Below are 13363 nucleotides of genomic sequence, written 5' to 3' on the forward strand. Positions count from 1 at the left end.
TTCTCCAATTGTCTTCATCAAATAGGTGATCTCTTTAATAGAAAGTCGTTTCCTTTACTCTTCGGTCCTCAGATCTTAACACGAGTTTGACAGATAAATAATAATAATAATAATAATGTATGTGTAGTATGTTCAGTCTTCAGCCCTAAGGCTGGTTGGATCCTCAACAGCTCTGCCATCAGCTGTCATAGATGGCCTAGGCATCACTGAAGAGGCATACTAGGGAAATGAAGAGTGAGGTAGTTTCCCGTTGCTTTCCTCACTGAGTCAGAAGTTGCTGTTACATATCAGTCTGCCAAGCCCACTGAAATGCACGCACAAACCGACCCTATGAGCAACATTTTCACACCATTCATATCAGGGACTGGCTGCAGAAGGAATGGCATTACTAGCATCGCTCATACCTCAGTCACTTTCATATTGTCAAAGCCAAGGATAAGACAGAGACAGATCAATGAAAGTAACAAAATTGCTCTAGCCCATACCAGAAGACATAGTGCACTGTAAACACTAGGTCCTGCCAGTAAAGGCATAATAATAATAATAATAATAATAATAATAATAATAATAATAATAATAATAATAATAATAATAATAATAATAATAATAATAATAATAATAATATGCATCCTTTGCATAAGAAAGGTAACAAGCAGGATGTCAACAACTAAAGGGCTATATCTCTCTTGCCAGTGGCTTATAAGATATTTACAACAATATTACTGAACAGGGTAGAAGCAACATTTGGGTGAATATGAGTGGATTTAGAAAGGGCAGGTCTTACTCAGAACAGATATTAAACCCGAAGTCCATAATCCGTCACAGATTACTGAACTCCAAAGGCACAGTAGTAACGCTTATAGCTTTTAAAAAGGCTTTTAACTCCGTTGATGGGAAAACTCTAGATAAAATAATCCGAGAGTTCGGAGTTAAAAACCTAATCCCTGAAACCCTCACAGACACCATATCAAAATTAAAATTTAGGGGTGAAATATCTAAACCATTCAGAATAAATACAGATGTAAGGCAAGGTGATGGCTTATCTCCACTCCTATTCAATTGTGTCCTGGAAAAAATAGTAAAAATTTGGAACGAAAAATTAAGGAAAACAAGCTATCAGCAATAACACCGGGAAGAAAGAACAGAGGTGTTGAAATAAACTGTCTACCATTTGCAGATGATTTTGCCATACTTTCAGAAAACCTGAAAATTGCAGCAATACAAGACAATCTCTTGGAAGAAATAGCCTACAGAACAGGTTTAAGAATTTCTGTAGAAAAAAAAGAAAATTTATTATGAATATTAAAAATTCTGCAGAATTTCTAATACAGAAATTGGTTGAATAAGGAAGGTAAAGAAATTCAAATATTTGCGAGAAACAGTTCAAAATTCCGCTGTAGAAGAAAGGATACACAAGATGGAAAGAGCATAAGGTGTAAATAGGAATATCTACAACAAATGTGTTTATCTAAAAACCTCAAAATACAACACTACAACACAAACCGCAATGCCTATACGCGAGGGAATGTCTAGTACTGAATTACAGGCTGAATAAATTATAAGTACTGGAAAGAAAAAATATACGGAAAATACTTGGTCCCCTAAGAACTACAGAACTCTGAAAATCAAGAAGTAATGATGAAATATACCGGAACATAGAAAACATAACAGAAACAATGCTGAGGAGGTGATTGATATTCTTTGGACCTTTATACAGAATGGATGACAACAGGTTAACCAAACAGATCTTCAAATATCTTTGGAACAAGAAGTCAACAATAACCTGGGTTCATAAAGTCAAGAACTATTCGGAAAGAAACAATATAAAGAAAGAAGAAAACAAGAGAGAGATTTTTAGAAGGAAAGTGTTAAAAATGGAAGGATTCAAAGGTCTGGAGGGAAAGAAGACAAGCTCAAAATGGTCAGAGGAGAGGAAAAGGAGGCATAGTGAGTAAGAAAAGAAATATTAGAAGAAGAAGAAGGAACAGCAAAGGATTAAGCATTGAAATTGTCACGTGGTCCATAGAAGAAGACCCTAACAAAGAAAGAAAGAAATAATAATAATAATAATAATAATAATAATAATAATAATAATAATAATAATAATAATAATAATAATAATAATAATAATAATAATAGACGTGATATTAAGCCTGTCAGAAAACAAGCTGAAATTCTTTACGTTTCGTCGAGACCTTCGCTCCACGTCTTCCGTAGAAAATCTCATCTGTTCACAAACAAGACTTCCCTAACAATGAAGGTTTGAATGAAGGTCTTGAGTTAGTTGGTTCTCTCGTTCCCCTATAGATGGCCGGTTCACTGTGCACTAGCCAAATATATTTCTTGTTCCATCGTACGTGCTTGCGAAGTAAACACCTATGTCATCAGACGAATCAGGGACGAATATAAATAAATAAATAAATAAATAAATAAATAAATAAATAAATAAATAAATAAATAAATAAATAAATAAATAAATAAATAAGGAAAAGAAGAAAAATGGGTGTGAGATAGGCGGGAGTGGGGAGGAGGAAGGCGTTGGCGGAAAGATGGACGTGAGTGAGTTTCCCGTACCTTCATGTGAAATAAATTTCGAGTTTCTTATTGACTGTATAGAAGACGGCGGTACACAAATACCTAAAAAAAGACATTGAGAAATTACGGAGATTCTATGTCTATGTACAGTGAAAGATTTAAACACAAATTCTCCTCCTCCAGGACTTTCAGTAGACAAAAATCTTTCATAATACTAGAAAACATTGGTGGAAAGGTAGGAATGTAAATTCAAATGTTTTTGGTACCCAATTTAATAACTCGACGGGTAAATGGATAATCGAATTCTCTGGTTTTTCAAGTGAAATTATTTTATGCAAAAGCGATTGTTTATTATTATTATTATTATTATTATTATTGTTTGAGTCATCAGTCCATAGACTGGTTTGATGCAGCTCTCCATGAGACCCTATCCTGTGCTAACCTTTTCATTTCTACGTAACTATTGCATCCTACATCTGCTCTAATCTGTTTGTCATATTCATACCTTGGTCTACCCCTACCGTTCTTGCCACCTACACTTCCTTCAAAAACAAACTGAACAAGTCCTGGGTGTCTTAAGATGTGTCCTATCATTCTATCTCTTCTTCCCGTCAAATTTAGCCAAATCGATCTCCTCTCACCAATTCGATTCAGTATCTCTTCATTCGTGATTCGATCTATCCATCTCACCTTCAGCATTCTTCTGTAACACCACATTTCAAAAGCTTCTATTCTCTTTCTTTCTGAGCTAGTTATCGTCCATGTTTCACTTCCATACAATGCCACGCTCCACACAAAAGTCTTCAAAAACACCTTTCTAATTCCGATATCAATGTTTGAAGTGAGCAAATTTCTTTTCTTAAGAAAGCTCTTCCTTGCTTGTGCTAGTCTGCATTTTATGTCCTCCTTACTTCTGCCATCGTTGGTTATTTAACTACCCAAGTAACAATATTCATCTACTTCCTTTAAGACTTCGTTTCCTAATCTAATATTTCCTACATCACCTGCCTTCGTTCGACTGCACTCCGTTACTTTTGTTTTGGACTTATTTATTTTCATCTTGTACTCCTTACCTAAGACTTCATCCATACCATTCAGCAACTTCTCGAGATCTTCTGCAGCCTCAGATAAAATAACAATATCATCGGCAAATCTCAAGGTTTTGATTTCCTCTCCTTGGACTGTGATTCCCTTTCCAAATTTCTCTTTGATTTCCTTTACTGCCTGTTCTATGTAAACATTGAAAAGGAGAGGGGACAAACTGCAGCCTTGCCTCACTCCTTTCTGGATTGCTGCTTCTTTTTCAAAGCCCTCGATTCTTATCACTGCAGACTGATTTTTATACAGGTTGTAGATAATTCTTCGTTCTCGGTATCTGATCCCTATCACCTTCAGAATCATAAATAGCCTGGTCCAATCAACATTATCGAATGCCTTTCTAGATCTACGAATGCCATGTACGTAGGCTTGTCCTTCTTGATTCGATCCTCTAAGATCAGACGTAAAGTCAGGATTGCTTCACGTGTTCCTACATTTCTTCTGAAGCCAAATTGATCTTCCCCCAACTCAGCTTCAACTTGCTTTTCCATTCTTCTGTAAATAATACGTGTTAAAATTTTGCAGGCATGAGATACTAAACTAATAGTGCGGTAGTTTTCACACCTGTCAGCACCGGCTTTCTTGGGAATGGGTATAACAACATTCTGCCGAAAATCGGATGGGACTTCTCCTGTCTCATACATCTTGCACACTAAATGAAATAACCTTACCATGCTGGGTTCTCCTAAGGCAGTCAGTAATTCAGAGGGAATATCATCAATTCCAGGTGCCTTGTTCCTATTTAGGTCACTCACAGCTCTGTCAAACTCTGACCTCAAAATTGGGTCTCCCATTTCATCACCATCAACAGCCTCTTCATGTTCCAGAACCAAATTATCTCCATCTTTACCTTCATACAACTGTTGGTTATGCTCCTGCCATCTTTCTGCTTTGTCTTCTTTCCCTAGAAGTGGCTTTCCATCTGAGCTCTTAATATTCATACACCTAGATTTCCTTTCTCCAAAGATTTCCTTGATTTTCCTGTATGCAGCATCTACCTTTCCCAGGACCATACAGCCTTCGACATCCTTGCACTTCTCCTTCAGCCATTCTTCCTTAGCTACATTGCACTTTCTATCCACTTCATTCTTTAATCGCCTGTATTCTTTTCTGCCCTCTTCATTTCTAGCATTCTTGTATTTTCGTCGTTCATCAATCAGGTCTAGTATCTCCTGAGTTATCCACTGATTCTTAGTTGATCTTTTCTTCCTTCCTAACATTTATTCAGCAGCCCTACTGACTTCATTTTTCATGACTCTCCACTCTTCGTCTACTGTGTTTCCTTCGGCCTTTTCATTTAGTCCTTGTGCAACATGTTCCTTGAAACGATCCATCACACTCTTTTCTTTCAACTTGTCTAGATCCCATCTTTTTGCATTCTTTCCTTTCTTCAATTTCTTCAACTTCAGATGGCATTTCATGACCAACAAGTTGTGGTCAGAGTCCACGTCTGCTCCTGGGAAAGTTTTGCAATCCAACACCTGGTTTCTGAATCTCTGCCTAATCATAATGAAGTCTATTTGATACCTTCCAGTGTCTCCAGGTCTCGTCCACGTATACAGCCGTCGTTTGTGGTGTTTGAACCAAGTATTGGCAAGGACTAAATTATGGTCAGTGCAGAATTCAACCAGCCGACTTCCTCTTTCGTTCCTCTGTCCCAATCCAAATTCTCCTACTGTGCTACCTTCTCTTCCTTGGCCTACCACTGCGTTCCAGTCTCCCATCACAATTAGATTCTCGTCACCTTTGACATATTGTATTAAATCTTCTATCTCCTCATATATTCTTTCAATTTCTTCATCATCCGCTGAACTAGTAGGCATATAGACCTGCACTATTGTGGTGGGCATTGGTTTGGTGTCTATCTTGGCGACAATAATTCTTTCACTATGCTGGTCGTAGTAGCTTATCCGCTGCCCTATTTTCTTATTCATTATTAAACCAACTCCTGCATTACCCCTGTTTGATTTCGTGTTGATAATTCGGTAGTCGCCTGACCAAAAATCCTGTTCTTCCTGCCAACGTACTTCACATATACCAACTACATCTAACTTTAGCCTATCCATCTCCCTTTTCAGATTCTCTAACCTACCACAACGATTCAAACTTCTAACATTCCACGCTCCGACTCTCAGAATGTCAGTATCCATCTTCCTGATGATCGCCCCCTCTCGTGTAGTCCCCACCCGGAGATCCGAATGGGGGACTAGTTTACCTCCGGAATATTTTATCCGGGAGGAAGCCATCATCAGTACATCTTTCATACAGAGAGAGCTGCATGTCCTCGGGAGGTGGTTACGGCTGTAGTTTCCCGTTGCTTTCAGCCGTGTAGCAGTATCAACACAGCTAAGCCATGTTGAGTATTATTACAAGGCTATATCAGTCAATCATCTAGACTGCCGCCCTTGCAACTACCGAAAGGCTGCTACCCCCCTTTCGATGAACCATTCGTTAGTCTGGTCTCTCAACAGATACCCATCCGATATGGTTGCACCTGCGGCTCGGCTATCTGCATCATTGGGACACGCAAGCCTCCCCACCGCGGCAAGGTCACATGGTTCGCAGATAATAATAATAATAATAATAATAATAATAATAATAATAATAATAATAATAATAATAATAATAATAATAATAATTGCATTAGGGCCTACTAGGGACCACGTTCCAATCTCAATTCTTCATCCTTTGTTGTTGTTCCTTCGTTTTCTTCCAATATTCCTTCATTGTTTAACTATGTTTCTTCTTTCTTCAGACTACTTTGTACCGGTATTCTTTGCCTCCCTCCCTTGGAATCCTTCCATCTTTAATACTTTCTCCTTGAAAATTTCTCTCTCCATTTCTTCTTCTCTGATGTTGTTTCTTTCCAAGTCTTTTTTGATCTCTTGAATCCAGGTAGTTGTTGACTTTTTCTTCCAAAGATACGTGAAGATGTTTTTGGTTAGTATATTGTCGTCCATTCTGTAAGTATGTCCAAAAATAGCAGTCTCCTGTTATAGTTATGTTTTCTATGTTCTGATAAATTTCGTCATTACTTCTTAATTTCCAAAATTCTGTAGTTTTTAGAGGGTCTAATATTTTTCTTATAATTCTTCTTTCTAGTACTTCCAATCTTTCAAGTTTATAATTGAGTACTACGCATTCACTGGCCAATTATTATTATTATTATTATTATTATTATTATTATTATTATTATTATTATAAGCATGAAGAACACATTGTCTCAGCTACTGCCATTCCACTAGGTTGTTCGAGGTTCGAATCCCGGTTGATCACCTTAGAAATCAACATGGCTAAAAGAAGGGCATCCGTTCTTAAACCCCTAGCCGAAACCCAAAATGAGCCAGGTAGGCTCTTGCGAACCCAGAATTAATGCGACATTCAATCACTAAGAAATATGAAATAAAAACATCTTGAGGAAAGTAGGTATATTGAATTATTGAATTGAGAATTCGCGCTCCTGTAATGCAGATCCCATGTAAAACTGTAGTTTTTTAGTAATACTGAAAATTTGCTTTTTAAATGACACATTCGTCCGTATCAATCGGAGATTTGAACTCGGAAAGCAGGTGTTATGTGTGTTATGTTTTCAACCCGTTTTTGATTATTTTAAAGAAGAGTTTGGAAGACTGAAACTTTACGCCCGAAAAGCTCAATATAAGGGATGGATGATGAGAGTATGAGGATGTCGAATGTCGGATTTATACATCTTGTTTTGATTATCCCTGTTCCAATATTACGAGACTTTGTGGTAATCTGAGGATTACATAGGCCTTTACTTCAAAAGCCTCACAAAAATTACTCGAACTGCAGCAACGACAATGACTGATCGAACTCAGAACGTTTAGACCTAGAGACATATACCACTTGCAGAGTAGTGTTCCTACCTGCGTGCCCACCCCATACCAGCGTCAAGTCTCTGACAACACGGCCGAAATACATCAAAAGCGTGAGTGAAATGAACTATATATATTTTATATATATGACACACACATACACACTCTACTCCATGTGTGGCGCATGTTCAATTGAAAAAGAAAAAAAGCCTGCTGGTCGGTCGGTTCTGTCCCCAGGGGCCCCCGTTCGTGTGCACTGCAGCACAGCAGTGCAGGTTGCATCCAGCACGCCATTCAGGGTGAGGAGGAAGGGTGAGGCGATGAGAGGATGAGGGAAATGCGGAGGGAGGGGAACGGCCAGGCAGGCTGGGAGTTTAATTGCACTCGTATAGGCTTTGCATTCACTGCAGTGTTGTGCAGTGGGCTCGGATGGGATGCACCCTCCTGCCCTGTCCTGTCGATATTGAGTGAGCGAGTGAGTGACATTCTGTGAAACCTAACCCCCAACCCCTCCCTTTTACTGCCCTGTCTGTCTGTCTGCCTGCCTGCCTATCTGTCTATCCATCTTTGGCACTTTAGTGCGCCAGGGATGTCCACCATTTAAAGCACAACGCCGCGAAAATTATTTGCGTGAAATTTCTTCCATACCACGATAAATGGCAGAAAGAAAATACAGTTTACAGGAAATTAAATAATTTCAGTGATTAGCAAGGAAGCGTATAGTTTTACGCCACTGTTGACATCGTATTCGCAGCCTCCAGATTTACGTGGAATCCGAACCACAAGGCGCATGACCTTCCATTTCGAAAACCCCACATGCATTGCCCAGGATTTGAAAAGAGACCACCTTGGTGAGAAGCCCGTGACAATGCCATTCGACTATCATGCCCCCATAATCACACCAGATTCGATACTTAACATGATGCCAAGCGTGTTGGTTACGTGGTCCGGACCGGAAGATGATGAATCGAACTCCAACATCGCCCGAGCTAAAGAGTTTTCCACGGTATCCTATTTTCACACCAAATGCTGAGGTTGTGCCTTAATTGAAGTCAAGGTCGCTACCTTCTCAGTACAAACCTTTCCCTAGCACATTGCCACCGAAATGGTGCGAAATTAATTCACTAGTAAAAACAAGATAAGAAAATAGTACAAAAATATCACCTTGTCCCACTTATCTACAACCTTGAACAGATAGGCGTTAGTATCCCGTGTCATATCCTCGTACCAAGGTGGTACAAGGTGGTACCTTCCAATAGAGGCGAGATGCATGTACCATTTTGCCAACATACCAGGCCTCCTGCCATTCCTAAATTTCGTACAGTACCGGGAATCGAACCCGGAATACCGAGGACAGAAGCTATCGTGCTAACCGTTCCGCTATGGAGGCGGACACAGCCGTTAGTAAGCTCAGTAGAAGGGTGAATGTCTGTTAAACGAAGATATCTTTGAAAGAAAGTACAAATATAGGATCTTTGATTTGTGAATCCAATCATTTTAATGTAAACTGTAAAAATAAATCCAGTACAGTAAAAATTGGTTTTAGCGATATTGGTGGAAGTTTCGAACTCTACCATTGGCCGTATCCAATTTTCAGACCATGCTCATACTGAGGCTGTACCTCAATTACGGCGAAGGTCGCACCTTTCCTATACCATTGTCGTTGAAAACCTATCTGAGTTATTCCGAAGTCAAATCGTTATCAAAAACAAAACTGAATATGAAAATAACACAAAATAATTCACCTTGTTCCACTTATTTGCAAGCTTGAAGTCATAGGCATTAGTAAGATGAGTAGAATGGTATATGTCTGTTAAAAAGAGAGACATCTTTGAGTAATAATAATAATAATAATAATAATAATAATAATAATAATAATAATAATAATAATAATAATAATGATAATAATAATTAAACAGTTACAAAAGCATTAGGATTAGTCCAAAACATCCACAACAAAAAATCCAGGTCAAGACGTACAAAAATTCGGCATTACAACACGATCATAAAACCAACAGTCCTTTACGAAAGTGAAACATTGGCACTCAACAGAAAACAAGAACTCGAAGAAATAAAAATAAAAAGAGAGAAAAATCATTAGGAAAATCTTAAGAGCAAGATAAACCTAAGACGGTTACAGGTTACAAACAATCAAAACAACAGAAAAGTTCTCATACATCGAAACTGACATTGGGAAAAGACGAATGAAATTCTTCGGTCATCTCACTAGATTACCAGAAAATTGATTGACAAAAAATATAATCGATTATGTAAACTCATTTAAGAACTCGATGATGATGATGATGATGATGATGATGATGATGATGATGATGATGATGATGATGCTTGTTTAAAGGGGTCTAACATCTAGGTCATCGGCCCCAAATGGTACGAAATGAGATGTAATGACAAATGAAAAGTTCAAAATCCTCCACTGACCAGAATTCAAAACGTGAGGACGAAGAATGAAAGGATGGATATGAATTTAAAACATTCAGTGGATCCGACCCGGAATGCCTCATATACACAGAAACTGGCGTAAAACAATAGTATTACTGACCAAGTGACTGCCTCTATAGCATAATACTGTATCGATGATGCTTGTAGTCTAAAGGAGTCCAAAATCCAAGTCATCGGCCCCACATAATGGTACGAAATGAAATGTAATGTAATGACAAATGAAAAGTCCAAAATCCTCCACTGACCAGAATTCAAAACGTGAGGACGAAGAATCAATGGCTGGATATGAATTTTAAACATTCAGTGGATTCGACCCGCAATACCTCACATACACAGAAACTGACGTAAAACAAGGGACTGCCTCCATAGCATAATACTGTATCGATGATGCTTGTAGTCTAACGGAGTCCAAAATCCAAGTCATCGGCCCCATATAATGGTACTTATTGCTAAGCAATTAGAACTATGGTAACTGCCATGTTGAGGTACTAATCACAAGTAGCGTAGACTCGCGGTATTCCACACATTATGGTACTACTCACAGGTAATGAAATTCGCACATGTAATACAGACCTATGGTGTTTCGCACATTGCGGCGCCATTTACAAGCAACGCAAACCTATGGTGTTCATCACATATGTGTACTAACCACAGGGACTCGCACTATCCCGTGGTGTTCCTCATGTAGTGGGTACTAATCATAGGCAAGGCAGAACCTTGGTGTCGCTCCTAAAATGTTACTAATCACAGGTACTGTAAAAGCCGGCACCGCACTCTGTAGCTACTAATCACAAACCTATTTTACACCTAACATAGTGGTATTACGCGCAAGTAAAAGCGACCCATGGTGTTCCCCGCGTGGTGGTACTAATCCCAAGTAGTGTCATGGTTCCAATACAATCATCCCTTGGTCGCCCCGTTTAGTCGCCTCTTACGACAGGCAGGGGATACCGTGGGTTTATTCTTCGTCTGCGTTCGCGACCCACAGGGGGTTGTGTGTTTGGTCGGCGAGAGGTATTTTATTTCGCTCAAGTCCGCCGGCAAGCCGGTAAGGACCCCCCTATCCGCCACCTGGAACACGGCACGTGGGAGTATCACCTCTCCCCCTGTTACGCCAGCGTAGTAGGTTCGTGACACTTAACACAACACCCTAGCTTAACTAACTTCAAAACGACCTCAAAAACCCAAACATAAATTCAACAGAAATTCTGGAAGGATACTTCTTTAGACACAAAGTAAACAATTGGGAAGTTAACACAACAAGAACAGTACAGACTAAAGTGGTCGGAAGAACGTAAACAAGCCTTCTCGGAACGAAAGAAAGCCTATTGGAACACCAAGAAGAGTCCACAGCGGAATTGTTTGAGATTTGCTTCACGTCTTCCAATATTGGGAGAATTCGCTAATAATAATATTAATGGTTTTACTTTTTCGAATTTCGGAGACACCGAGATGCTGAATCTTAGACCCGCAGCAGTTCTTTTACGTGCCAGTAAATATACGAGCCTGACGTATTTTAGCACCTTCAAATACCACCGAACTGAGCCAGGATCGAACGTGCCAAGTTGGGGTCAGAAGACCAGCGCTTCAACCGTCTGAGCCACTCGGCCCGGCGACATCTTTGAAAATAGAGTACAAATATGGAGTCAAGGATGAGTGTATCCAATAATTTTCATGTAACAAAAAGGAAATCCTATACAGAAGAAATTGGTTAAAACGGCATTCAAGGCACCAGATAAATTGGGTCGTAACCAAGATATATACCAACAATCGAGTGAGGTGAAAAGATATAGGTAGAGCACAGAACTTAATTATGCTTATTTTAGATGGTACATATTTACTTCAAAGACTGATATTAAAGTGCATAACTGAAATTAGTAAAACATAAAACTCAGTGTAAAAGTACAGTATTTACCAAGATTATTCATTTAGGAATAATAATGAGTAATTTGTATCTGTCTTCTCCGGCTTTCCCAGTAGACCTACACAGTTTTAATATTACGTTCTATATTTATATTTGCGACACAATTTCATTGCTCCCTCCCCCTTTTTTAGTTTTGTAGATAAAGTTCTCAACTCTGAAGTCTTCTAAAATGTGACTCGCTCTTGGGATTGGCGCTTCAGTCTTTCCTTCTTCTTATTCATCTTCATCTTATTATTCTTCTTCTTGTCAGTATGGACTTATTTTTCTCTTTACTTACGATATCGTCGACCGTTGGCGCCACCGTTGTAACTGTAGGACATCGTATATTGCTGTGTAAGTTTCATACTCCCATTCATCCAGAACATAATTTCTGCAACTATTCAGAAAACGGCAAATTATCATCACTGTCGTCGAAATAATCTTCGGCTTCAGAATGATCAAAGGACAACAGATATCTTTGAATACTTTGTTGGTTCTTAGAGAGTCCTAATCCAGACTGAGGTATAAAATGTGGAACATGTTTGTCGTGTTAAGCAGGGCTGAGATGTAGCCTACTTCCATTCTTATGACGAATATGTTGGTACCACGGAATATATGACGCAACAGACTTTGTGTCGCTAAAAACCAATGCCACTTTAACAAAGTTCTGCTGTATACATTTGTTATATGTTTAACGCCAAACTAACACGCGTAGGTTCTTGGCGACGAAGGGGGAGGAATGGCGTAGGAGTAGGATGATAGCAGCCGTGGCCTAAATTAAGCTACGGACCTTGCATGCACCTGCTGTTAAAATGAGAAACGCCAGAAAACCATCTAGAGAACTGCTGAAGATGTGGTTTGAACCCACTATGAAAACTTACAGCTAGATCATGAAGTAAACTCGTTCGGCAATATAAAATGAAAATCTTAAGAATTTTATTTTCGTTTCTATTGTCATGCGTGACAATCAATCTATGATACTAAATACTGACTTGTACTTAATTGGCTGCATACAATATTAATCCGATTTTTAGAAAAGACTCGCCGTTTATTATTCTTGAAAATAAGATCCTTAATATTTTGGGGTACACCAAGGAATCAAACTATATCCTTCTCGTTTATAGTTAACTTCATATTTTCTCAACTGCCTGGGGTATAAATTAGTGTGTATTAAGCCTAGTTTTACGGACGAATGTCCTTCCTGGCTCCAATCGTATGTGAAGAAATGCATTCGCTCTTGCGAGTTCCTATGATGATTGGTAGTGTAAAATAACTCCTGTGGAATATGTGATGATGATGATGCTTGTTGTTTTAAGGGGCCTAACATCAAAGGTCATCGGCCCCTAATGGTACGAAATGAAAGAACAAAAATTGCAAAGGCATCCACTGACCAAAATAAACATAAAATATGGCATGAACAATGAATGGATGGACAGGAACTCAACAAAACACAAAACAAACAAACAAAAACCAGTGGATCGGACTCAATACAGATCGAAAATAACATTATTACCGACCAAGGAACCACTTA

Source organism: Anabrus simplex, chromosome 4, assembly GCF_040414725.1.
Source record: "Anabrus simplex isolate iqAnaSimp1 chromosome 4, ASM4041472v1, whole genome shotgun sequence".
Taxonomy (NCBI): Eukaryota; Metazoa; Arthropoda; class Insecta; order Orthoptera; family Tettigoniidae; genus Anabrus; species Anabrus simplex.